This window comes from Arachis stenosperma, chromosome 6 (assembly GCF_014773155.1).
Source record: "Arachis stenosperma cultivar V10309 chromosome 6, arast.V10309.gnm1.PFL2, whole genome shotgun sequence".
NCBI lineage: Eukaryota > Viridiplantae > Streptophyta > Magnoliopsida > Fabales > Fabaceae > Arachis > Arachis stenosperma.
The window spans coordinates 54,402,981-54,430,328 of record NC_080382.1 but is presented as its reverse complement, the minus strand read 5'-3'; the positions used below and the strand labels follow the sequence as shown (position 1 = coordinate 54,430,328).

At 38.9% G+C, this 27,348-nt stretch overlaps 1 non-coding gene across 1 annotated transcript; it reads right to left on the bottom strand.

The window, feature by feature from the left end:
* Positions 1 to 5,127: 5,127 nt before the first annotated feature.
* Positions 5,128 to 5,234, bottom strand: LOC130937883 (small nucleolar RNA R71). The gene has a single exon (XR_009069076.1). It is a non-coding gene; the product is annotated as a small nucleolar RNA R71 (small nucleolar RNA).
* Between the last annotated feature and the right edge of the window lie 22,114 nt (positions 5,235 to 27,348).

Sequence of the window (27,348 nt, the reverse complement as noted above, 5' to 3'; positions counted from 1 at the left end):
TGCCCATGTTCGTCTTTTCTGACTAGTGCTGAGGCTATTGCTTGGCTCTCTACTGCGAGATATAATATGAGCGGTTCTCCTTCTCGTGGCCGAGATAGGATAGGTGACCGTCCTAAGAACTCTTTGAAGTCTCGGAAGGCTTGCTCACATTCTGTCGTCCATTCGAACTGTTTTCCCTTTCTTAAAGTAGCATAGAAGGGAAGAGATCTTATCGCAGCTCCTGCTAAGAATCGGGATAGAGCGGCCAGCCTCCCGTTGAGTTGTTGTACTTCTTTGACACAAGTTGGGCTCTTCATGTTGAGTATGGCTTGACACTTGTCTGGATTTGCTTCAATCCCCCTTTGTGTGAGCATGAAGCCCAAGAATTTGCCTGCTTCTACTGCAAAGGTGCATTTTGCGGGATTGAGCCGCATGTCGTGTTTCCTGATAGTGTAAAATACTTGAGCCAGGTCGGATAATAATGTATCTTCGCTTTGTGTCTTTATCAACATGTCGTCTACATAAACTTCCATGGTTTTACCGATGTGATCTGAGAAAACTTTATTCATTAGCCTTTGATAAGTAGCTCCTGCGTTCTTGAAAGGCATCACGATGTAACAGTAGTTTGCTTTCGGCGTTAGGAACGAGGTCTTTTCTTGATCTCGCAGATACATGGGGATTTGGTTGTACCCTGAATACGCGTCCATGAACGAGAGATACTTATATCCTGATGAAGCATCTACTAGAGCGTCGATGCTTGGGAGTGGGTAAGGGTCTTTTGGGCAGGCTTTGTTGAGGTCGGTGTAGTCGGTGCACATTCGCCACTTCCCATTTGACTTTTTCACCAAGACGACGTTTGCTAGCCATAGTGGGTATTTGACTTCCCTTATGAACCCGGCCTCTAGTAGCGCCTGTACTTGTTCTTCTACAGCTTGAGCTCATTCTGGTCCGAGTTTTCTTCGTCTTTGTTGTACCGGCCGGGATCCCGGGTAGACTGCCAATTTGTGGCTCATTAATTTAGGATCAATGCCTGGCATGTCGGCAGCTTTCCATGCAAAGAGATCAACATTATCTTGTAGGAACCGTATTAGTGATTCCTTTGTGTCTCCTTTCAGGATCGTGCCAATATTAGTTGTTTTATCCGAGGTGTCTCCGATCTGGACTCTTTCTACTTCTCCTTCGGGTCGTGGTCGGAATTCTTCTTGCCTCTGAACTCCACCGAGCTCGATTGTGTGGAACTCTCCTCCTTCACCTCGGAGGTTTAGGCTTTCGTTATAACAGCGACGTGCCATCTTTTGATCTGCCTTTATTGTAGCTATCCCTTCCGCAGTTGGGAATTTCATACATAGATGTGGAGTTGAAACTATTGCGTCGAGTTGATTTTACGTTGGCCGACCTATTAAGGCATTGTAGGCTGAGCTTACGTCGACCACGATGTAGTCTATCTTGAGTGTTCTGGATTGGTTCCCCTTTCCGAAGGTTGTATGTAGCGATACATATCCCAGCGGTTGAACTGGGGCATCTCCTAGTCCGAACAGGCTGTTCGGGTACGCTTTTAGCTCTTTTTCTTCTAGACCGAGTTTGTCGAAGGCAGTTTTGAATAAGATGTCGGCAGAGCTTCCTTGGTCAATTAGTGTACGGTGAAGGTTGGCGTTTGCCAGTATGATCATAATGACCATGGGAGTCGTCATGTCCCGAGATGATTCCGGATGTGTCTTCCTTGGTAAATGTGATTGCTGGGATGTCTGGGGCTTCCTTTTTTCTTTCGACGTGGTACACCTCTTTGAGGTGTCGCGTGCGAGATGATTTGGAGATTCCTCCTCCAGCAAATCCGCCATGTATTACGTGAACGTGTCTTTCCGGTGTGCGAGGTGATCGTTCAGATCGTCCAACATCCTCATCCCTTCTTCTTTTTCTTGGTTCGTCATCCCGATTAGCAAAAAACCGATCTAGTTTTCCTTCTCTTACTAGTTTTTCTATGACGTTTTTCAAGTCGAAGCATTCATTGGTGGAATGCCCTCGAAGTCGGTGATATTCACAGTATTCATTCCGATTTCCTCCTCCTCTTTTGCCTTTAAGTGGCCGAGCTGGAGGGATTTTCTCTGTATGGCAGACTTTTTTGTAAACATCTACCAAGGATATCCTAAGAGGAGTATAGTTATGATATTTTTTGATTTTCTCTCCGGAGCGATCCTCCTTTTTCTTGGATTCTTTATCTCGGTAGGCAGAACCGAACCTTGAGGCTTCGCCAAGTCGAGAATTTTCCTCCATGTTGATGTATTTCTGTGCCCGTTCTTGTACTTCGTCTAAGGATGTCGGGTATCTCTTTGATATAGATTGGCTAAATGGTCCTTCTCATAGGCCATTTATGAGGCCCATAATGGCAGCTTCTGCTGGAAGACTTTGTATGTCCATGCATGTTTTGTTGAATCTTTCCATGTAGTTGCGAAGGCTCTCCCGATCTCCTTGCTTGATCCCTAGTAGGCTAGGTGCGTGTTTGGCTTTGTCCTTTTGTATGGAGAATCGGGCCAAGAATTTCTTGGCCAGGTCGTCGAAACTCGAGATAGATTTTGGAGGTAGGTTGTCGAACCGTTTAATGGCTGTCTTGGTGAGAGTTGTTGGAAAGGCTTTGCAGCGAACTGCATCTGAGGCATCAGTGAGGTACATTCTACTTCTGAAGTTGCTGAGATGATGGTTGGGGTCCGAGGTGCCGTCATATAGAGTCATATCCGGAAGCTTGAAATCTTTTGGAATTTTGGTCTTCATAATTTCTCTGGTGAATGGATCTTGATCTTTCTGAGAGCTATCCTCTGTGGATGGTCAAGTAGCTTTAGTTTTGAGATCAGCTTCGAGTTTTATAAGCTTATCTTCTAATTCTCGGCGCCGCCTTATCTCCCGGCGTAGATCTTCTTCTTTTTCACGTCGATGTTGGGCTTCTTTCTCAAGTTGCTCCAATCGATTTTGAAGTGCTTCTATTACTCCTGGATTTGATGAATTTTTGTCTCCGTTGGTTTCTGAAGTATCTTTGAGTATCGTGTCCGCGTTTTTATGCGGCGTTCTGTCTTCCAAGCCTGAATCGTGGTCGTTGTCATGGTCATCCGCCATGTTAATGGGATGACTTCCAGGTTCCCCGGCAATGACGCCAATGTTCCGAGAGTTACCTGAAACTGTAGGTCAATCTCGGATGAGATCTTCTGTGCTGGTCGGAGCCGACTTGTTGGACTTGGTGGTGGTGCTGATCCTTCGTCCCCGGAGGGTGGGGGGTACCTGCAAGAGACTCCGATGCTTAAGTTAGCAAGGGTATTAAGCAGGTATTGAGTAGAATCAGAGTATGAGTTATACCTGGGTGCTCCAGTGTATTTATAATGGTGAGATGTGGCCTCCTGCGGATAAAATAAGTTAGTTATCTTATCTTATCTTTATCTTATCTTTAAGTGAGGTCATCTTTAAGGGAACCGCCTTTATCTCTATGGGCTTGGGCTGCCCTTGGATTTTGGGGCGTGTTCCTCTATTTGGGCCCTTCGTTTGGGCTTTCCTGTGATTTGGACGAGCTCTTTGAGGAGAGGTCGGGTTGTCCTGACCTGAAGAGGTCGGGTTGTCCTGACCTGAAGAGATCGGTCGCTTTGTCTGTCGAACATCCCGGGTCGGACAGTTCGACCCAGGGTATGAACAGGTGTCCCTTGGTGTTTGTCTTCAAATTTTCGAAAAACTTGGGGTGTTATATCTAAAAATTTTAAGTTTTATGTCGTTTACTTTTTTTCTCTCTCTCTCCTCATTAAATTCAAAAATAAAAAAATCTTTTCTATTTTTATTTTAGCTTAATTTTCAAAATTAACATTAAAAATTCGGATTTCAATTTTATATTTTTTCTTTGCTTATACTTCAAGTTTTCAAAAATCAAATCTTTTCAAAATTAAAAATCTCATATTTTTCAAAAATCCTATCTTTTTTAAAATCATATCTTATCTTTCTTCAAAATTCAAAAATCTCATCTTATCTTTTTCAAATTTAAAATCTAAAGAATTCAAATTTCAAATTTTAAAAATTAAATCTGTTTCAAAATCAAATTTAAAATCTTATCTTTTTCGAATCTTTTCGAATTCTTACCTTAACTTTTCTAATCTCAAATTTTAAAATTAAATATTTTTCAAATCTTTTTAATTTTTTCTTTTATCTTCTGTTATTTTTTTTTAATTTCAAAATTTTAAATTCAACTCTTTTCTTATCTTATCTCTTATCTTATTTTGTTTTAAAATCTTTTTTAATTAATTAGTTGTCTTTTCTCTCTTTCTATTTTCGAAAATTCTATTCTTCTTCTTTCTCCTCTTTTTTGAAAATTCACTAACTCATTTTCAATTCTTTTTAAATTATTAACCTTAATTTTTAAAAATTAATTAATAAATAAAATAAAAATAAAAATATTTTAATTCTTATTTATCTTTTCTATTAATACTTCTTCTCCTATTCACTCCTCTTTATTTGAATTCTTCTCCTCTCCTATCCTTCATCTTTACTTTTCTATCTTCTTCTTCCTTCTTCACATCTCACTGGGAGCCTTCTATACTCAAAACAGACATAAAAGCTTCCTTTTTTTCTTTTCTTCTCTTCTTGTTTATGACCAGGAACAGGGATAAAGAACACCCCTTTGATCTTGATCCTGAACCTGAAAGGACTCTGAAGAAAAGCTTACAATAAGCTAGAGCACAACACTACAGAAGAAACCTTTTAGAAAACTTTGAACAGGAAAAAGGAGACATGGCCGAACCTGAAGGTGATGCCAGAAAGGTTCTTGGTGACTTCACCATACCTACCTCTGACTTTTATGGCAGAAGCATCTCTGTACCTGCCATTGGAGTTAACAATTTTGAGCTTAAGCCTCAGTTAGTCTCTCTACTATAGCAGAACTGCAAGTTCCATGGACTTCCAATGGAAGATCCACATCAGTTCTTGGCTGAGTTTGTACAGATCTATGATACTGTAAAGACTAATAGAGTTAATCCAGAACTCTACAAGCTTATGCTCTTTCCCTTTGCTCTAAGAGACCGAGCTAAGATATGGTTGGATTCTCAACTAAAAGAGAGCTCAGACTCTTGGGAAAAGTTGGTTAATGCTTTTCTAGCTAAATTCTTTCCTCTTCAAAGGAAGAGCAAGATTGGAGTGGAAGTTCAAACCTTCAGACAAAGAGAAGGTGAATCCCTCTATGAAGCTTGGAAAAGATACAAGAAATTGATCAATAGATGTCCTCCTGACATACTCTTAGAATGGTCTATCATAGCCGTGTTCTATGATGGTCTATTTTAGATGTCCAAAATTTCATTGGACAGCTGATAAACCCCAATTTTGTAGTTTATCTTGTGCTTAATTTGGGGAATTTTATCACCTTTTCCCCATATTTATTCGATGATATAGCATGGTTTTGTAATTCTCCCTTGATTTGTGCTTAAGTTTGAAAACATGCTTGTTAGGCCTTAAAATAGCTAAATTTAATTCACTTTAATTCCATTCGATGCCTTGATATATTTGTTAAGTGATTTCAGGTTTAGAAGGCAAAGATTGGATTGAAGGAATGAAGGAAAAGCATGCAAAGTGGGAGAACTTATGAAGAAATGAAGGAACCATAAAGCTGTTAAGCCTGATCTCTTCGCACTCAATCGACCATAACATGAGCTACAGAGGTCCAAATGAGGCGGTTCCAGCTGCGTCGGAAAGCTAACATCTGGGCCTTCAAAATGATATAAAATTTACCATAGTTGCTTAACGTCTAGGGACACGCACACGAACTGTACACGTGCGCGCCAATGGAGCAACGTGGGTCCACTTTAAGCAACTCGTTGGGGGCAATTTCTAGCTCATTTTGGGCCCAATCTAACTCATTTCTGATGCTATTGAACCTAAGGATTGAGGGGGGAATGAACCAAGTAGTCATAGTTTAGTTTTCATCATGTTTTAGAGTAGAATTCTAGAGAGAGAGGCTCTCTCCTCTCTCTAGATTTAGGATAGAAATTAGGGTAAACTTAGGTTAGTCACTCTCAAATTTATCTTTCAATTCTTGTTTTGATTTCAACTCTCTTGATATTTTAGTGTTCTATTGTCTTAATCTTCTTAGTTTCTCTTGTTAATTTTTTGTTTTGCTCTCTTTTATGTTTATGAACAATTGTTGGATCTTATTTTTCTTTAATGCAATTTTATGTTTCCATGCTCTTCTATGTTTATTTTCATTGTTATTGTTGATTTCTTGCTTATGATAGTTATGGGTTTTGCTAATTCTTTCATTTGATGATGTTTACTTTTCTTGCACTCTAAGTGTTTGTTAAAATGATTTCACTAGTTTTTGAGTAGTTTTTTTTACTCTTGGCCAAGGCTAAGGGGATTGAGTGGCCTTGAGACATTGGGTCTCAATGAATTGGTGATTTGAGAACCCCTGGTGATCAATTTGATACCCATTGACACTAACCCATTACTAATCTAATTAGTAGATAGGTTGGGACTTATGGGTTGATGTGATCAAAGCCACTTGACGTACTTCAAGTCTAGGAGTAGATATTACGTACTTAAGGCTTTTGGCAGTAGACTTAATGAGCTTCGTTCGTCATAATTATCGATATTTGGTTTGTAGACAAGGATGGTGATCTCAATTACCTATGTCTAGCCATTTTGATTTAAGGAAAATTATCGTGTCAGTATAGAATTTCTCAATTAAATTCTCGTTGCAAGTATAGTTCTATACCAACAGACAATCCTCCCAATCAAAAATTTGGTTGTCATAAATAAAAAACCCTAAATAAGAATTAACCAAAGTATTTAAACTCCGGGTCGTCTCATAAAGAATTGAAATGAAGTGATCAATTATTGGCTATAAAGATGTAAGGGGGGTTGATTTTATATTTTTGCAAGAAAATAAATGACAAGAAAAGTAAATGAACAATTAACTAATAAAAGAAAGGGAAAATACTCTTGGCAAGACATAGGTAATTGAGATTGCCATCCTTGTCTACAAAGCATATATTGATAATTATGAGGAACCAAGCTCATTAAGTATACCTCCAAGAGCCTTAAGTACGTATAATCTACTCCTAAGCTTGAGGTACGTCAAATGGCTTGATCAACATCAACCTATAAGTCCCAACCTATCTACTAATTAGATTAGTAGTGGGTTAATGTCAATGGGTATCAACTTGATCACCAAGGGTTCTCAAATCACCAAATCATTGAGACCCAATGACTCAAGGTCACTCAATTCCCTTAGCCTAGGCCAAGAGCAAAGAAAGCTACTCAAAAACTAAAGGAAACATTTCATCAAACACCTATAGTGCAATAAAAGTAAACATCACAAAATGCAAGAATTAACAAGACCCATAACCATCACGAGCAAGAAATCAACAATAACAATGAAGATAAACATCAAAGAGAGCATGGAAACATAAACTTGCATTAAAAGAAAAGTAAATCCAATAAGGGTTCATGAACATAAAAGAGAGTAAAATAAGGAAATTAACAAGAGAAACTAAGATATTTGAGACAATAGAACAATAAAATGTAAAGAGACTTGAACTAAAAACAAGAATTGAAAGATGAATTTGAGAGAGATTAACCTAACTTTACCCTAATTTCTATCCTAAATCTAGAGAGAGGAGATCCTCGTACGGTTTAGAATTTCTTCAAATGAAATCTCGTTGCATGTATAGTTCTAAACCAACAAAGAATCCTCACATGCAAAAAAAAAATATTGGTTGTCACAAGTACAAACCCCAATAAGAATTAACCGAAGTATTTGAACTCCGGGTTGTCTCACAAGGAATTGCAATGAAGTTCTAAATTATTGGCTCTGAAGATCAAGGGGGTTTGATTTTTTTAATTTGCAAGAAAATATAAAGGCACAAAGTAAATGACAAGAAGGTAAAATAACAAGAACTAATAAAATAAAGGAATAACTCTTGGCTAGACATAGGTAATTGAGATCAGCATCCTTGTCTACAAACCAAATATTGATAATTATAAGGAACCAACAACTTTGCAAGTAGATCACTCCACTTGAAGAAAATACTTGCAGATGCTAGAGAACTCATTGAGATGGTTGCAAACAACCAATTCATGTACACTTCTGAAAGAAATCTTGTGAAACATGGGACCTCTCAGAAGAAAAGAGTTCTTGAAGTTGACACTCTAAATGTCATATTGGCTCAGAACAAGATCTTGATCCAACAGGTCAACATGATCTCCCAGTATCTGACTGGAATGCAAATTGCAGCTGGCAGTACACAAGAAGCTTCTTCTGAAGTAGAAGCTTATGATCCTGATCAACCTACCATGGAGGAGGTGAATTATATGGGAGAACCCTATCGAAACACCTACAATCTTTCATGGAGGAATAATCCTAACCTCTCATGGAAGGATCAACAGAAACCTCAGCAAGGCTTCAATAATAATCAAAGACCACTCAGAGTTTAATAAATGAAACAAGGTCCTCCATTAGAAATTTGGAGGTACAAGTTGGTCAGCTGAGCAAGAGGATCCTAAGATTCCTTCCGACACTCTTTCCAGTAACAATGAAGTGAACCCAAGAGAATAGTGCAAGGCCATAACTATAAAGGTAGAGGCCGAATCTGAGGAGATTGGGAAGGCCTTGAACACCAGTGAGGTGGGAAGGCCTGAACACCAGTGAGGAAGCCCTCACTGGGCATTCAATGCTAAATCATACCCCTCACTGGCGTTCAACGCCCATCCTGGCAGCAAAGCTAGCATTGAACACCAGCCAGGGAGCACTGGCTGGGCATTCAATGCCCAAATATCCAGGGACTCTAGCACTAAATGCCATTGAGGAACCCTTCACTGGGCGTTCAACGCCCACACACCCAGGGAAGCTGGCGTTGAATGCCAGTAAGGACATCCCTGCTAGGCGTTCAACACCCAAAAAGATAGGGGAACTGGCGTTTAATGCCAGTAAGGGTGCATAACAAGGGCGTTCAATGTCCAAAGAGCTAACAGAGCTGGCGTTAAATGCCAGTAAAAGCACACCCTCTAAGTACCTAAGTCCTACTCAAGAACCCTCTATCCTTGAACTAAAGGAAGCCCATGCTCATGTAAAAACCATAGAAGTACCTTTGAATGCAATTCTGTAGTACATGAGTTCTGATGAATACTAATTCTCTGATGAGGATGACGAAACTAGGGAAGAGCAAGTTGCTCAGTACCTATGAGCTCTTCTGAGGCTGAATGCCAAGTTATTTGGTTCAAAGCCTTTAGAGAAAGAACTTCCACTGCTTACCAAAGAACTCCATGCTTTGGTTCAGCAGGAGCTGCCTCCGAAGCTTCCAGATCCTGGAAGTTTTCTGATCCCTTGCACCATAGGCACCATGACCTTTGAGGAGGTTTTGTGTGACCTTGGGTCAAGCATCAACCTCATGCCGCTCTCTGTAATGGAGAAGCTGGGAATCCTTAAGGTATAAGCGGCAAACATCTCATTATAGATGGTAGATAAGACAATGAAGAAGCCATATGGCTTAGTAGAGGATGTATTGGTAAAAATTGAAAACCACTACATCCCTGCAAACTTTATAGTCTTGGATATTGGACTGGATGAGGATGGCTCTGTCATCCTTGGAAGACCTTTCCTAGCCACTGCTAATGCTATCATTAATGTGGCTAAGGGAGAACTAACTCTACAATTAGGGGCGGATCACATCTTGTTCAAGATGCCTCATCCCAATTCTCCCTTAAATAAAAGAGAGATAACTGTGCAACACCTAGTGTTCCATCCCTCTCTTTCTGTGCAGAGCTTTGCAAACCCAAACATCAAGTCTAAGTTTGGTGTTGGGCTGCCATTAACAAGCTCTAAGCCCAAAGGTATTAAAAAGAAAGTACCTAAAGGTTGGATGGACAAAAAAGTCCCAACTGAAGGCCTCTCACCTAGCATGAGAGTTGTCTTCACTAAGAAACCAGTCTTACCACATACAGTGAGTCGTAAACATCATGAGGTCTTTTCAAGGTTGTAATGGGGCTAAGGTAAGGGTAAGGATATATGTGTGGCCAACTGAGCTATAATATGAATCCTTGACTAACGTAAGATCTCACCTAACATACACACGCTATATACATCTGAAATTATTCCTAGCTACCCATAATTTCCACTTTTCCATATTTCACATACTCATGCATCAATTTTCTTTAATTTCACCATATATGCATTGATCCTTTATTACACTCAATATTGGGCTATTTTTTAATTTTTTTTAAAAGCAAACATAACATATCAATGCATATGGTTTTTCTGATCTCATATGAGTGTGCACCCAAATTCCCAATACTTAAATAAAGTAGAAACATAACACATTCCCTATTAACCCATGTTCCCACAGTTCCCCACACTTAATTGATACACCATCTCTATCTTAAGATAACTAAAGATTCATTAGGGTAATTAATTATTTTTCTGCTTAAGGCTAGTGATGTGGTAAAATATAGAATAAATGGGGATTAAAAGGCACAAAGTGGCAAACAAAGGTGATTGAAATGGTGGGCTATTTGGGATAGGTGAGCTGATAACAATTAATGGCCTCAATCATATGTAAGCATGGATATAGTAAATAATGGACATATAGAATATAACAAAGTAAAGCTTGCAATTATAAAGAAGAAACACACAAGAATAAAGATCATGATTAAATAATGTAATCATGCAATTAAGCTCAAAAACTCACGGTTGTGTGTTCTTTGCTCAAAACCACATTCCAACTAAATATACATGTCATACAAGTGAATCTATAATTGCCTGTTCTAAGAAAGAGATATATTCCCTGAGAATTTCATTAATTGACCAACATTTATTATTATATATATATATACTGAATGAGATATTGTGATTATGAAAAACCAAAATATTTTAGTTTACTCCCTATTTTAAATCAAACCAAATGCTCATATGCAAAAGGGTAACTAAGCTCAATAATCCATGTTTTTCCATATCATAACTAATGGACTAAAAGTGCCATTCAAGCTAAATATCTAAGATATATACAAGCTCAAAGTGCAAAATGCAACAAAGACAAAATAAACAAGAGTACAATAGAGTATAAATGTGCAAGTACTAAAAGAAAAATAACATAAAGCAAAATACAGAATAAAGCAAAATAGGTTAAAAGGTCTGAAAATGGTTCACCAAAATAGAATCCGCCAGAGATGGCAACCTCCCCACACTTATATCACAGCATCGTCCTCGATGCTAAAGTTAAGCCGGGTGTGAAGGATCATCACCTCCTATAGGGTGTGTTGCTGGCTCTGTGGGCTCTGGCTGTATAGAGGCCTGAGACTCTGCAGTCTGCTCAGGATGAGGCTCCTCGTGTTATACTTGCTGATGGTCCTCTACCTGTGCATCCTCCTTCTGCTCATCCTCCTCCTTCTCAGAGTGCTTCGATGTTGTGTCAAGATCGGAAGGGATGTCAGTATGTCCCGACCTCATCATCAACTTCAGATGCTCACAGCATCGCTTATTGCGACGCTCAGACCGCTCATAATGCCGCTGGTTACGGTGCTCCATCTGGTCAAGGCGCTCAAAGAGGCAGTGCACAAGATGGTAGACTGGCTGAGAGGCGGATGATGGTGATGTGGATGCGGGTGGTGCTGCAGGCGCTGAAGGTACTGCCGAGGATGTGGCTGCATCAGAAGAGGCAGTAAGAGAAGGTGGTTTGTGGCTTAGAAGTCCGAATTGCTTGCCGTGCGGAACAATCTTCTTGCAATCGGCAATTGGTGGTCTCTCATCCTCTGGCTCCCAAGGTACCTCCGCTCGGCGAGCCATCTGGGTGATCAGATAAGAAATTGACAGGGTGCCTTGAACATGAACTCTAGCCATGTACTTTCTGATGAACCATCGAAGGTATAGTTCCTTTCCTTCCATGATGCACCAGATAAGGATAATCATAGCAGCTGGCACCTCAGACTCGTGAGTACTAGGCATAATGTAATTACTTAGTATCTGCTGCTATAGCTTAGCCTCATCATTGAGATAAATAATCTTGATACCCTTGGGAGTTACCTTTAACTTTCCCATAACCCGTGGGACAGAAGGATCAATGGCTAAGGTACGCTTGATGATGACATGTCACCATGTCATGTTTTTCTATGCTTATTCATACAAGAAATTGATGATTTGTGCTTGAATAATGAATGCTTTTGTACTTAAATGGTATATTTCCTTGATCTTTTGATTTTATAAATTTTGTAGGAAATAAGAAGAAAAAGAAGCAAAGAGGCACAAAATAAGCTAAAAAGGAGAAAAAAGAGCTTTGGGAAACACTTTGAAGTTGGAGCACACTTTGGAGGCTTAGGCCACGCTTTTAAAAGCGTGCCCCATGACAAAATTAAAGGAGAATAGGCAATCAGCATACAATGCTCCGCTCTTGCCAAGAGCAGAGCATTACCCTGATGCAAAGATAAGCTTGGAAGCAAAATTTTGGCTAAGTTAAAATCTGGGCGCTCACAGCATGACCATGCCTCCATCAAAGGGCTATAACTTGAGCTACAGATATCCGATTGATGTGCTTCCAGTTGCGTTAGAAAGATGACATTTAGAGCTTTTCAACGATGTATGGAAATCGATATTTGGCATGAAATTGAGGCACGAATGAAATGTATCTTTAAGGGCCAAAAAGAAGCAAAACAATCAGCCAATGCTTCCACCAAGGCTCGAAGCTGGAGCCTCACTCCAAGACAAAGAGGCGCTTCTAATAGTGCTCACTTGGAGAGCATAGCACTCTCTTGGAGAGCATTGTCATGCTCTCTTCATAAAAATTCAAGGAAAATCTTTTCTCCAAATGCTTTCACCAAGGCTTGAACTTGGGACCTCCCCTTGGAAGCCAATGCTCAGCTCACAAGGTGAGCAGAGCGCTACTCATGAGTGCACACAAGCATGCTTGACACGGTCCAGGGAAGGAAGGCGCGCACAAGACATGCTCACAAGACACCAATGCTCAGCTCCCCTTGTGAGCAGAGCATTCCCCTGGTGCTTCTCCCAGGCAAGGCACGCTACAAGGGATCTCCAACATAAGCTCCAATGCTCTGCTCCCCACTTGAGCTGAGCATCCTCCTGGGAGCAATTTTCACCTGGGCCAAAAATTCAATAAAAATCCAATTTAATTCAATTCTTTTCCAAATTAAATCAAGGCCAAGCAAACCCATTTCTCCTCAAATCCAAAGCAAGCACAGCCCACATCATCACTCAAAGACACAAGAACAAGCTAGAATTAGGATTTTCATTTAATTTGTTTTTCATTTCAATTTCATTTTCATTTTTTTTCATTTTGTAAAAAGCCTATATAAGGCACCATTTTCATCTTTGTTAGGGGAGTTGGCTCTAATAGAGAGCATTGGTTGGCTAGTTCCACTAGGGAGTAGTAGGATTAGAGAACTCTCTCTTTAATTTTCATTTCTGTTTTAAATCTTGGATTGAGAGTGGAAGGAATTCTGTTTTCATTCTCTATCTGCTACTTCTCTTGTTTTTCTTCTGCAATTTACTTTTCCATTTTCATTTTGCAATTGTTCTTGTTGGATCAAGGAAGGATTTGAGATCTAGACTTGTTTTCTAGTCTCTTCCACTCCTGAGATCTTCAACATTCTTTTAATTGCTGCAATTTAGCACCAGTCATTTTCTGTTTTTAATTCTTCAAGAATTTTTTCTTTCTGTTTCATTCCTCTTCAATTTCCTCTCTTGCATTTTGCAATTTCACATTTCTGTTCACATTTAGCTTGGTTTAATTTCCTGCACATTTATACTTTCCTGCAATTTAAATTTCCAGTTGCTCGATCTATTTCCACTCCCCTTTACATTTAATGCAATTTACATTTTTTGCAATTTAAGTTTCAGCTATTTTACTTTCTTGTTCTTTAAGTTACTTGCAATTTTACTTTCTGCATCTTTTAAATTCCTTGCAATTTACTTTCTGTTGGGCACATTTCACACAATTCACTCAATGTTAGCTTGACTAAACTAATCACCCACTAAAGTTGCTTGATCCATCAATCCCTATGGGATTGACCTCACTCTTGTGAGTTATTACTACTTGATACGACCCGGTACACTTGCCGGTTGGATTTGTGTGTTGGAAATTCATTTTTCCACAAAAACACCATCAAGATTTTGGCGCCGTTGTTGGGGATTGATTTACATCAACAATGATTAAGTGGGTGAGAAGTCTAGATCAAGCATTTTCTTTGTTTTTGTTCTCTGTTTTAAGTTGATAGCAAGGTGTTTGAGTTATTGCCTCACTAAGAAATTCTTTCTCTGTGACATGAATTTTAATTTTCATTGGTGTTGTGTTTTACAAAATCCAAATGGAGTTCAACTCATCTTGTGATCAAACAAATTTTCTGGGATATCACCCACCATCACAAATCTCTAATGGTGGCTGAGAATATCACCAAGAATTTACAGATTCTAAGCACTCCAATCCATGGAGATGCACTTCAAAGCCACAAGATGAACAAGATAATCATATGGGATATTTCTCACCACCACAAAATGATTCAAGTCATTATTCTAATGGTGGTTGGGAGTATCACCAAGAATTAAAGGAGTATGAACAATCAAGTGAAATGAAATATTTTCCAGAGCCACAAAGTGAGTCATACTATTATGGCACGTACATAAATGATGGCTGGGAAAGGAAATGCAATGATTCACATTCTAATTATTTAAGGACATTATCACTTGATTATGCTGCTAGAGCATACTTGGAAGAGCGTTCATCATTTGATTATGCCTCAACACAAAATTCCCTCCAAGATCCATACAACTCATCTCACCAACCATAAAATTACTCTCAACCCTCATCTTTTGAGCTAGTAGCTGAGGATCCCCTTCAAAAGTCCAGAGAATTATTAGAAAGACAAGAACAATTTATGGAAGAACAAAAACAACGCTGGACAGAATAAGAATTCCTCCTCAAGAAGACAGAAGGGCATGTAGAGCAAAGGAGGATTCATTCAGGATCACCAAGTGTTAAGGATGAGGAACAATCTGTGAGTGAAGAAGAGGAAGAAGAGGTTCCTATATCAATTGAAATTTCAATAGAGGATGAGGAGAAGGAGGCAATTGAACCTAAAGCTGCATACCCACAGAAGCCACTTGAGATAAAGGAACATGAAAACTCAAAACCTCCACAAACCTCCTTGAACTAAAGACCCTTAACACTTGAATCTGTGATTGAGAAATATGAAGAGGAGATGAAGAGATCTTGGGAAGAACAACAAACCTCCTCCATGAAATTGCTATTAAGTCAATTGTTGAATGCAAAAGAGGAAGTAGAAGAGCAAGAAAGTGAGGAAGACACTCAAGAGAAGTCACACTCAACTGAAGCAAAGAGGTGCAAAGAGGAAGGGCTCATGGAACAACCAATTCAAAAGGCTTTTAATGAGGTGAAAAATCCAATAAACACACAGCAACCAAGTCTTGAATCCAAAGAAGTGAAGGCAACTAGCAAGAACACCAATTCTGTCCCTAATCCAGCAAGCAAGATCAATCAAGCCATTTGCAAAAGGAAGCTTGCTGAGGAAAGGCCAAGACAAGGGACACTAGCTGAATCTTTCCCTCCTTTGAGGTCATTCCTCTTTACAAACTGGAAGAAGAGGAAGAAAGTGAAGAACAACATGTCAAGCTAATGACACCAAAAGAGTACTTGTTGGGAGGTAACCCAACCGTAGGTAACATTTCTTCTCTGCTTTGTTTTCTTTCTCTGCTTTGTTTAAATTCAATAAATTGGCATATGGTTACATTCTAAGTTTGGTGTTGTCTTGCAACAAATTGTTTTCAATCTTTTTGGATGATTGCATCAAATCAAAAAAGGAAAGTGACACACCAAGATTCTAAGTTTGGTGTGCCACTTATTTTTCTATGCAAGTCATTCAGCAACACCACTTGTTTGCATAATCATAATGTTCTTTGCACTGTTATCTTTCTTTTAGTTAGACAATTTTAGTTTTCTCTTTGTTTTTAGTCATTTCCTTATTTTAAATGCTTTCTTTTATTTACTGTGTTTGTTAATACACTACCAAGAGAGCTTTATTCATGACAGATTCTTGGCTTGGTGATTGTCTTTAACATACAACAGTTTCATTTAGTTTTCTTTCAAATAAATTGACAGAGGATTGCATTGTAAGTTTGGTGTTGCTATGCAACAAAATTTGGTTCCAATTCTTACAAGATACTTGCATTAATTCCAAGTGAAAGTGTCACACTAAGTTTGGTGTGCCACTTATCTTTTATGCAATGCATTGTGCTCACCTTCTTATGTTTGCAATCAAAATGTCTCTGTCTCTTGTGCCTTGATTGTTATCTCTAATTTTGCTTACTTAAACACATGTATTGGTGACATTTTATTGTGTAAGACATTCATGATCCATCTTAGCCCCATAGCCATTGTTCTAATTGTTGCTTGAGGATGAGCAAGCATTTTGAGTTTGGCAAGGGAAAGAGGAAGAATAGAGGAAAAAGGACAACAATAATGAAGATGAATTACAAGGTTGTAGAGTTCCTTTTCTTCTCATTTGTTTCCAGCACTCTAAATTGCATGATTGTCTTTATCTCTCTGTTTGGATGTGTAGTATGACTAAGCATAGCTTGAATTTTGATTTGTAACATGTTGTTGTGGCATTATGACTACCAACTTGAGTTTTGTGAGTTTAAAAGCAATAAAGCATCATGATCATAAACAAACAAGGAATTAAAGAAGATTTTAGCATGTGCATACAAGTATTGGAAAGCTAGTATGATTAATTGTTGCTCAATTGCATTGGATTTTATTTAATTGAAGTTTTCATCTAGGACATTTTGTGAAATCTTTTGAAAATCATGAAAACCTTGAAGAAGCAAGCTCAATTAAAGCAAGAAAAGAAAAAGGGAAAGAATGAGAAAGTTGAAGGCTCTGAGTACCAATGGCAATTTATTTTTTAAGTACTTGTGGTGTTTATGTATCAAGCCAAATGCTTGAAAACAAAACACATAGAAGTCAAGGCTAGGCTCAAGTGCAAAAGCACTCCCTCAAAGCTCAAGGTTCTGAGCATCAATGATTAGAGAGTCAAGAAAAGAAAAGAAAAATGAACTTAATGAAGTCCTCTAATTCAAATGCTTGTGGTGCTTATGTATCAAGTGGTAATACTTGAAAACAAAGCATTTAGAATCGTAGCTTTGTTATCAACTCATGCGGGCAAAGTGATGAGCGGATAATTTATACGCTTTTTGGCATAGTTTTTACATAGTTTTTAATAAGTTTAAGCTACTTTTAGGGATGTTTTTATTAGTTTTTATGTTAAATTCACATTTCTGGACTTTACTATGAGTTTGTGTGTTTTTCTGTGATTTCAGGTAAATTCTGACTGAAATTGAGGGATTTGAGCAAAACTCTGAAAAAGGCTGACAAAAGGACTGCTGATGTTGTTGGATTCTGACCTCCCTGCACTCGAAATGGATTTTTTGGAGCTACAGAACTTCAATTGGCGCGCTCTCAACGGCGTTGGAAAGTAGACATCCAGGGCTTTCCAGCAATATATAATAGTCCATGCTTTATTCGAAGATTGACGACGTAACTTGGCGTTAAACGCCAAGTTCATGCTGCTGTCTGGAGTAAAACGCCAGAAAAACGTCATGATCCGGAGTTGAACGCCCAAAACACGTCATAACTCAAAGTTCAACGCCAAGAAATGCCTTAGCTCGTGGATTGATCAAGCTCAGCCCAAGTACACACCAAGTGGGCCCCAGAAGTGAATTTATGCATCAATTACTTACTCATGTAAACCCTAGTAGCTAGTCTAGTATATATAGGACCTTTTACTATTGTATTAGACATCCTGGATTGTATTTTCTATCCTGTGATCACGTTTTAGGGGGCTGGCCATTCGGCCATGCCTGGACCTTTTGCTTATGTATTTTCAACGGTGGAGTTTCTGCACACCATAGATTAAGGGTGTGGAGCTCTGCTGTACCTCAAAGATTAATGAAGTTCTATTTTCTTTTATTCAATTCCTCTTTTATTCTTATTCCAAGATATTCATTCGTACCCAAGAACATGATGAATGTGATGAGTTAAAAACCCTCATTAACGTTCTCACTCATGAACGCGCGTGATTGACAACCACTTACGTTCTACATGCAACACAAGCTTGAATGTGTATCTCTTAGATTCCCCAACAGAATCTTCGTGGTATAAGCTAGATGGATGGCGGCATTTATGAGGATCCGGAAAGTCCAACCTTGTCTGTGGTGTTCCGAGTAGGATCCTGGGAATCCGGAAAGTCTCACCTTGTCTGTGGTATTCCGAGTAGGATTCCGGTAATGAATGACTGTGACGTGCTTCAAACTTGCAACCTGCTGGGCGTCAGTGACAGACGCAAAAGAGGGATTCTATTCCAGTAGGAAGCGGGAACCAACCAGTGATTGGCCGTACTGTGACAGAGTGCGTGAGCATTAGCTTTCACTGCGAGGATGGGATGTAGCCATCAGCCATGGGTGATGCCTCCAGACTGGTTAGCTGTGCGAGTGACAGCCGCATAGGATATTTCCCCGAGAGGAATGAAAGTAGCCACAGTTGATGGTGAACCCCTATACAAAGCTTGCCATGGAAAGGAGTAAGAAGGATTGAATAGAAGGAATAGGAGAGCAGGCGTCCGAGAGCTCTACAGCATCTCCATTCAGCTTATCTGAAATTCCTACCAATGAATCTACATAAGTATTTCTATCTCTTTTATTATTTATTTTCTTATTTCTATTTTCGAAACCCATAAATCAATATTTAATCCGCCTAACTGAGATTTACAAGGTGACCATAGCTTGCTTCATACCAACAATCTCTGTGGATTCGACCCTTACTCACGTAAGGTTATTACTTGGACGACCCAGTACACTTGCTGGTTAGTTGAACGGAGTTGTGAAAGAAGGTCAATTTCTAAAAGGAATAATTTCACAATGATGCCAAAAAGGCACAAAATAGGAATCACAATTTCGTCCACCAAGTTTTTGGCGCCGTTGCCGGGGATTGTTCGAGTATGGACAACTGACGGTTCATCTTGTTGCTCAGATTAGGTAATTTTCTTTTCAAAAATCTTTTTCAAAATTTTTCTTTTATTTTTCGTTTTTCAAAACCTTATTTTCGAAAAATAGTAATAAAAATCCAAAAAAATTAGAAAATCATAAAAATCAAAAATATTTTGTGTTTCTTGTTTGAACCTTGTGTTAATTTTTAAGTTTGGTGTCAATTGCATGCTTTAAAAATTTTTCTTGCATTTTTTCGAAAATCTCATGCATTCATAGTGTTCTTCATGATCTTCAAGTTGTTCTTGACAAGTCTTCTTGTTTGATCTTGATGATTTCTTGTTTTGTGTCTTTTGTTGTTTTTCTTGTGCACTTTTGCATTCATATTTTCCATGCATTAAAGATTTCTAAGTTTGGTGTCTTGCATGTTTTCTTTGCATTAAAAATTTTTCAAAATTGTGTTCTTGATGTTCATCATAATCTTCAAAGTGTTCTTGGTGTTCATCTTGACATTCATAGCATTCTTGCATGCATTCATTGTTTTGATCCAAAAATTTCATGCATAAAATATTTTTGTTGTTTTTCTCTTTCATAATTAAAAATTCAAAAATTAAAAAAATATCTTTTCCTTGTTTCCCTCCAAATTTTCAAAATTTTGGGTTGACTTGGTCAAAAATTTTCAAAACTAGTTGTTTCTTACAAGTCAAGTCAAAATTTCAATTTTAAAAATCTTATCTTTTCAAAATCTTTTTCAAAAATCATATCTTTTTCATTTTTTTTATAATTTTCGAAAATTTCAAAAATATTTTCTAATTTATTTTCAAAATCTTTTTCTTATCTTTAAATATAATTTTCGAAAATTCACTAATAATTAATGTGATTGGTTCAAAAATTTGAAGTTTGTTACTTTCTTGTTAAGAAAGGTTCGATCTTTAAATTCTAGAATCTTATCTTGTAGTTTCTTGTTAGTGAAGTAAATAATTTCAAAATTTTTGAATTAAATCTTTTTTATCTTTTATTTGATCTTTTTCAAAAATTTTATCTTTTTCAAAATTTGATTTCAAAATATCTTATCTAACTTCTTATCTTCCTATCTTTTAAAATTTTGATTTCAAATCTTTTTCAATCAACTAACTAACTTTGTGTTTGTTTCTTATCTTTTTCAAAACCACCTAACTACTTCTCTCTCTTCTATTTTCGAAAATATCTCACTCTTTTTAAAAAATTCTTTTTAATTAACTAATTATTTCAAATTTTATTTTTAATTACTATTATCTTTAATTTTCGAAAATCACTAACTTCTTTTTCAAAATTATTTTCGAAATCTCCCTCCTCTTTTCTTCTTCTATTTAATTAATTAACTACTAACACTTCTCTTCACCTCTCTTCATCTAAAAAACCGAACCCCCTTCTTCATTTTTCTACCCCTTCTTTTTCTACTAACATAAAGGAATCTCTATACTGTGACATAGAGGATTCCTCTTTCTTTTCTTGTTTTCTTCTCTTCCATATGAGCAGGAACAGGGATAAAGGCACTCTTGTTGAAATTGATCCAGAACCTGAAAGGACTCTGAAGAGAAAATTAAAAGAAGCTAAATTACAACAATCCAAAAACATCTTTAAGAGAAACAACCTTTCTTGAAATTTTCGAACAAGAGAAAGAGATGGCAGCCGAAAATAATAATAATAATGCAAGGAGAATGCTTGGAGACTTCACAAAGCCAACGTCCACGTTTGATGGAAGAAGCATCTCCATTCCTGCCATTGGAGCCAATAACTTTGAGCTTAAGCCTCAACTAGTTGCTTTAATGCAACAAAACTGCAAATTTTATGGACTTCCATCTGAAGATCCTTACCAGTTTTTAACTGAGTTCTTGCAGATCTGTGACACTGTAAAGACAAATGGAGTTAATCCTGAAGTCTACAGACTCTTGCTTTTCCCTTTTGCTGTAAGAGACAGAGCTAGAGTATGGTTGGATTCACAACCCAAAGACAGCCTGGACTCATGGGATAAGCTTTTCACTGCATTCTTAGATAAATTCTTTCCTCCTCAAAAGCTGAGCAAGCTGAGAGTGGATGTTCAAACCTTCAAACAAAAAGATGGTGAATCCCTCTATGAAGCTTGGGAAAGATACAAGCAGCTGACCAAAAGATGTCCATCTGACATGTTTTCAGAATGGACCATATTAGATATATTCTATTATGGTCTCTCTGAATTTTCGAAAATGTCACTGGATCATTCTGCAGGTGGATCTATTCACCTGAAGAAAACGCCTGAAGAGGCTCAAGAACTCATTGACATGGTTGCAAACAACCAGTTTATGTACACCTCTGAGAGGAATTCCGTGAATAATGGGGTACCTCAGAAGAAAGGAGTTCTTGAAATTGATACTCTGAATGCCATACTGGCTCAGAACAAGGTGTTGACTCAACAGGTCAACATGATCTCTCAAAATCTGAATGGATTGCAATATGCATCCAACAGTACTAGAGAGGCAGCTTCTGAAGAAGCTTATGATCCTGAAAACCCTGCCATGGCAGAGGTTAATTACTTAGGTGAACCTTATGGAAACACCTATAACTCATCATGGATAAATCATCCAAATTTCTCATGGAAGGATCAACAAAAACCTCAACAAGGTTTTAACAATGGTGGACGCAATAGGCTGAATAATAGTAAGCCATATCCATCATCTTCTCAGCAACAGACAGAGAATTCTGAACAAAATAATTCTAATTTAGCTAATATTGTCTCTGATCTGTCAAAGGCCACCTTCAGTTTCATGAATGAAACAAGATCCTCCATTAGAAATTTGGAGGCACAAGTGGGCCAGCTGAGTAAGAAAGTCATTGACACTCCTCCCAGTACTCTCCCAAGTAATACAGAAGAAAATCCAAAAGGAGAGTGCAAGGCCATTGATTTAATCAAAGTGGCCGAATGCACCAAGGAGGAGGAGGACGAAAATCCTAGTGAGGAAGACCTCCTGGGACGTTCCTCAAGCAAGAAGGAGTTTCCTATTAAGGATCCAGAGGAATCTGAGACTCATCTAGAGACCATAGAGATTCCTTTAAATCTCCTTCTGCCATTCATGAGCTCGGAAGAATATTCATCCTCTGAAGAGAATGAAGATGTGACTGGAGAGCAAGTTGCTCAATACTTAGGAGCTATCATGAAGCTAAATGCCAAGCTGTTTGGTAATGAGACCTGGGAAAGTGAACCTCCCTTGCTCATTAGTGAACTAGATACTTGGATTCAGAGGACTCTACCTCAAAAGAAACAAGATCCTGGCAAGTTCTTAATACCTTGCACCATTGGCACCATGAGCTTTGAAAAAGCTCTATGTGATCTTGGGTCAAGGATAAATCTTATGCCACTCTCTGTAATGGAGAAGCTAGGAATCATTGAGGTACAACCTGCCTTGTTCTCATTACAATTGGCAGACAAGTCCATAAGACAAGCTTATGGAATAGTAGAGGACGTGCTAGTAAGGGTTGAAGGCCTTTACATCCCTACTGATTTCATAATCCTAGACACTAGGAAGGAAGATGATGAATGCATCATCCTAGGAAGACCTTTCCTAACCATAGCAGGAGCTGTGATAGATGTCAACAGAGGAGAGTTAGTCCTTCAATTGAATGGGGACTACCTTGTGTTTCAGGCACATGGCCATCCCTCTGTGACAAAAGAGAGTAAGCATGAAGAGCTTCTCTCAGTTCAGAGTCAAGAAGAGCCCACACAGTCAAACTCTAAGTTTGGTGTTGTGAGGCCACAACCAAACTCTAAGTTTGGTGTTCAAACCCCATATCCAAACTCTAAGTTTGGTGTTGGGAATACCACACTTAAGTTGACCTGATCACCTTGTGGCTCCATGAGAGCCACTGTCAAGCTATTGACATTAAAGAAGCGCTTGTTGGGAGGCAACCCAATTTTATTTATCTAATTTTATTTTATTTTGTTTCTTTGTTATTTTTATGTTTAATTAGGTACATGATCATGAGGAGCCACGAAAAAATCAAAAAAATTAAAAACAGAGTCAAAAACAGAAGAAAAAATTTTTTTCACCCTGGAGGACGCACGGGCTGGCGTTCAGCGCCCAGAAGGAGCATCTGGCTGGCGTTCAACGCCAGAACAGAGCATCTTTCTGGCGCTGAACGCCCAAAACAAGCTACATCCTGGCGTTTAACGCCAGAATGCGCACACAGAGGACAATCTGGCGCTGAACGCCAGAAACAAGCTTGAAACTGGCGTTCAACGCCAGAAACAAGCATCACATGGGCGTTTAACGCCCAGAACGTGCATCAATGGGCGTTTGAACGCCAGAATGATGCATGAAGGCATGTTACATGCCTATATGGTGAAGGAATGGTATTTGTTTTCACCTCAGGATCTGTGGACCCCACAGGATCCCCACTACAGGATCTGTGGACCCCACAGGATCCCCACCTAACATATTCCCACCTTACTTTCTAATTCTAGTTTTTGTGATGTGATTCCCCATGTCACAATTCCCAATCTTCTTCATCAATCACCTCAATTCCTCTTCCCAATTACTCCATTCACCATTCAAATCAACCTCCTCTTCCCCATACACCCACCTACCTCCATCAAAATTCAAATTCAATTTCCCACCCATTCCCACCCAATTTGGCCGAACCTATACCCTCCCCTCTCCCTATAAATACCCTTCTTTTCTTTTACATTTTCACACAACATAAACCCACATTCTCCCACATAGCCGAACCCTCTCTTCTCCCTCTCTACCATATTTTCTTCTTCTTCTTCTACTCTTCTTTTCTTTTTTTGCTTGGGGACAAGCAAATTTTAAGTTTGGTGTGGTAAAAAGCCTAAGCTTTTTGTTTTTATTCACCATCAATGGCACCCAAGACCGGAGTTTCCTCAAGAAAAGGGAAAGGGAAAGCAAAAGCTTCCACTTCCGAGTCATGGGAGAAAGAGAGATTTATCTCCAAAAGCCATCAAGACCACTTCTATGATGTTGTGGCAAAGAAGAGGGTGATCCCTGAGGTCCCTTTCAAGCTCAAGAAGAATGAGTATCCGGAAATCCGACATGAAATCCAAAGAAGAGGTTGGGAAGTCATAACCAACCCCATGCAACAAGATGGATTATTGATGGTCCAAGAGTTCTATGCCAATGCATGGATCACTAGGAACCATGACCAAAGTATGAATCCAAGCCCAAAGAATTATCTCACAATGGTTAGGGGGAAATACTTGGATTTTAGTCCGGAAAATGTGAGGTTGGCGTTTCACTTACCCATGATGCAAGGTGATGAACGCCCCTACACAAGAAGGGTCAACTTTAACCAAAGGTTGGACCAAGTCCTTATGGACATATGTGTGGAGGGCGCCCAATGGAGAGTAGACTCCAAAGGCAAGCCAGTCCAACTAAGAAGACTGGACCTCAAGCCTGTAGCTAGAGGATGGTTGGAGTTCATTTAAAGATCCATCATCCCTACAAGCAACCGATCTGAAGTTACTGTGGATCGGGCCATCATGGTTCATAGCATCATGATTGGAGAGGAGGTGGAAGTTCATGAAGTTATCTCCAATGAACTCTACAAAATAGCTGACAAGCCTTCATACATGGCACGGCTAGCCTTCCCCCACCTTATATGCCATCTATGTTACTCAGCTGGAGTTATCATAGAAGGAGATGTCTCCATTGAAGAAGACAAGCCCATTACCAAGAAAAAGATGGAGAAAACAAGGGAAGCTCCTCACGGCCTCCAAGAAGAACATGAGGAAGCGCATCATCAACAAATGCCTCAAGGAATGCACTTTCCTCCTAACAACTATTGGGAGCAACACAACACCTCCTTAGAGGATTTGAGCCATAATGTTGAACAACTAAGGGTGGAACATCATGAACACGCCCTCACTCTCCAAGAAATAAGAGAAGATCAAAGAGCAATGAGGGAGGAGCAACAAAGGCAAGGAAGGGACATAGAAGAGTTGAAGAACATCATTGGTCCTTCAAGAAGAAGACGCCACTAAGGTGGATTCATTCCTTGTTCTTTATTTCTTTCTGTTTTCAGTTTTTAATGCTATGTTTATCTATGTTTTTGTGTCTCTATTTCATGATCATTAGTGTGTAACCATGCCTTAAAGCTATGAATAAAATCCATTAGTCCTTCACCTCTCTTAAAAGAAAAATGTTTTAATTCAAAAGAACAAGAAGTACATAATTTTCGAAATTATTAGTGAAATTAGTTTAATTATATTGATGTGGTGGCAATAATTTTTGTCTTCTGAATGAATGATTGAACAGTGCATATGTCTTTTGATCTTGTTGTTTATGAGTGTTTAAAATTATTGGTTCTTGAAAGAATGAGGAACAAAGAGAAATGTTATTGATGATCTGAAAAACATCATGAAATTGATTCTTGAAGCAAGAAAAAGCAGTGAAAAAAAAAAAAAAAGGGAGAGGCGAAAATTCTAAAGCAAGGATCCAAGGCTTTGAGCATCAATGGATAGGAGGGCCCAAGGAAACTAAATCCTGGCCTAAGCGGCTAAATCAAGCTGTCCCTAACCATGTGCTTGTGTCATGAAGGTCCAAGTGAAAAGCTTGAGACTGAGTGGTTAAAGTCGTGATCCAAGGCAAAGAGTGTGCTTAAGAGCTCTGGACACCACTAATTGGGGACTTTAGCAAAGCTAAGTCACAATCTGAAAAGGTTCACCCAGTTATGTGTCTGTGGCATTTGTGTATCCGGTGGTAATACTGGAAGACAAAGTGCTTAGGGCCACAGCCAAGACTCATAAGTAGCTGTGTTCAAGAATCAACATGCTTAACTAGGAAAGTCAATAACACAATCCCAAATTCTAAATTCCCCCAGAGACGCCAATACCTCTAAACTACAAAGGAAAAAGTGAGATGCCAAAGCTGTTCAGAAGCAAAAAGCTACAAGTCCCGCTCATGTAATTAAATTAATATTCATTGATATTTTGGACTTTATAGTATATTCTCTTCTTTTTATCCTATTTGATTTTCAGTTGCTTGGGGACAAGCAACAATTTAAGTTTGGTGTTGTGATGAGCGGATAATTTATACGCTTTTTGGCATAGTTTTTACATAGTTTTTAATAAGTTTAAGCTACTTTTAGGGATGTTTTTATTAGTTTTTATGTTAAATTCACATTTCTGGACTTTACTATGAGTTTGTGTGTTTTTCTATGATTTCAGGTAAATTCTGACTGAAATTGAGGGATTTGAGCAAAACTCTGAAAAAGGCTGACAAAAGGACTGCTGATGCTGTTGGATTCTGACCTCCCTGCACTCGAAATGGATTTTCTGGAGCTACAGAACTTCAATTGGCGCACTCTCAACGGCGTTGGAAAGTAGACATCCAGGGCTTTCCAGCAATATATAATAGTCCATGCTTTATTCGAAGATTGACGACGTAACTTGGCGTTAAACGCCAAGTTCATGCTGCTGTCTAGAGTAAAACGCCAGAAAAACGTCATGATCTGGAAAGTCCAACCTTGTCCGGAAAAACGTCATAAATGCTGCTGTCTGGATGGCGGCATTTATGAGGATCCGGAAAGTCCAACCTTGTCTGTGGTGTTCCGAGTAGGATCCTGGGAATCCGGAAAGTCTCACCTTGTCTGTGGTATTCCGAGTAGGATTCCGGTAATGAATGACTGTGACGTGCTTCAAACTTGCAACCTGCTGGGCGTTAGTGACAGACGCAAAAGAGGGATTCTATTCCAGTAGGAAGCGGGAACCAACCGGTGATTGGCCGTACTGTGACAGAGTGCGTGAGCATTAGCTTTCACTGCGAGGATGGGATGTAGCCATCAGCCATGGGTGATGCCTCCAGACTGGTTAGCTGTGCGAGTGACAGCCGCATAGGATATTTCCCCGAGAGGAATGAAAGTAGCCACAGTTGATGGTGAACCCCTATACAAAGCTTGCCATGGAAAGGAGTAAGAAGGATTGAATAGAAGGAATAGGAGAGCAGGCGTCCGAGAGCTCTACAGCATCTCCATTCAGCTTATCTGAAATTCCTACCAATGAATCTACATAAGTATTTCTATCTCTTTTATTATTTATTTTCTTATTTCTATTTTCAAAACCCATAAATCAATATTTAATCCGCCTAACTGAGATTTACAAGGTGACCATAGCTTGCTTCATACCAACAATCTCTGTGGATTCGACCCTTACTCACGTAAGGTTATTACTTGGACGACCCAGTACACTTGCTGGTTAGTTGAACGGAGTTGTGAAAGAAGGTCAATTTCTAAAAGGAATAATTTCACAATGATGCCAAAAAGGCACAAAATAGGAATCACAATTTCGTCCACCAAGTTTTTGGCGCCGTTGCCGGGGATTGTTCGAG